A 1,369-nucleotide genomic window follows, 5' to 3' on the forward strand; every position below is an offset into this window, starting at 1 on the left:
ACACGCCTCCGTATTTTTCAACAAAAAAAAAGCAGAAAAAAACAACAACGTCAACAACGACTGTCAGACAAAAAAAATCCCCAACAACTTAAAAGAGAAAAAAGACCAACCGACGAAAACTTGAACAGTTCAAATTTATACAGCGGACATCTGCATAAACACTTTCAATTAGCTAGTTTTGCTGACATGTTTTACTAGCATAGCACCGAGCTCACTGCCTGCATGGTCTGCGCCCGATCGTTCATGCCCTCTTTGAGCACAACGACAGCTTTGTTAGCTGTAGGATATTATGGAAATCACAGGCGATCGCCACCACCACCAAGATCGAGGACGTAGTAAACAAAAGACCCTGCCAGCTCTGCTTGTGCAAGCCCACCCCGTTGCCAGAAATCGACGTAACTAACAATCTTCTAACTTCGCATGAGATACAACAAATACATAATACATGTAGTATAACTGTGACTCCTTGAAAATGATGTGTTAGAAACCATATTATGCAGCACGATTACAATAAATCACAGAGTCTGAATTTTTTATCGGTGAAGAGTTTGTCATTTTAGCAAGTTTGGTCATACTTTTTCAGGAGTCAAAATTGTTTCATGCTGTACAGACCCCATAAACGATGACGTCATGGTGGCAATATATAACGCTATGTTCGGTAATCTTTGCGCTTTCTTCTTCTATTCTAAGGACCGTTGTTTATGGCTGGGTAATTAATCCCTTCTTACAGAGACTTTGTGAGTGAAAATAAACGAACAAAACGCCCAGCCAGTGCGGCCAGGGGCGGCGTTAGTACAGTAGGTATCATGCTGGAATGTACTGCAGATGTCGCTGGTTTGAATACCATCGGATCGTTTGGAACTGTAGTTGCTATGAGGTGTTTTTTGTGGGTAGTTGGCGGGTGCTCTGGTGTGGTTTGCTTTTTCTTTCCTATCAAACATCTATCGTCCTTATCTCTCCTCCTTTTTATGTGTATGTTACTCTCTTGTAAAACATCTATTCTTCTGCACTGATATGACCTTATTGTGTTGCAAGTGCCGTAAAACTCTTACGAAATTAAACATGAGGTGTTTTTAAAACTCACCGCCCGTTTGGCTTGACCCTATCGGAGATGTACGTTCATTTCAGGGGTTTCCTCTCTTAGAAAACTTTACGTACAGAGTTGAAAGGGGCGTTAAACCTTTACAATTTCGCAAATGTTCGCCTGTGAACACATGACCGGGATAGCGACTTGAAATTTTGCTTCCCCATCAACTGTCGACAGAAAGAAGTCAGGACCTTTAACTTCTTACTTCTCCCCGCATGCCTCTTTATTCTTTTATTACAAGTTTCGCTCTGTTATTTTTTTGTCCCCTCGACTCCCCCCCCC

This window comes from Aplysia californica, unplaced genomic scaffold (genome assembly GCF_000002075.1).
Source record: "Aplysia californica isolate F4 #8 unplaced genomic scaffold, AplCal3.0 scaffold00024, whole genome shotgun sequence".
Lineage (NCBI taxonomy): Eukaryota > Metazoa > Mollusca > Gastropoda > Aplysiida > Aplysiidae > Aplysia > Aplysia californica.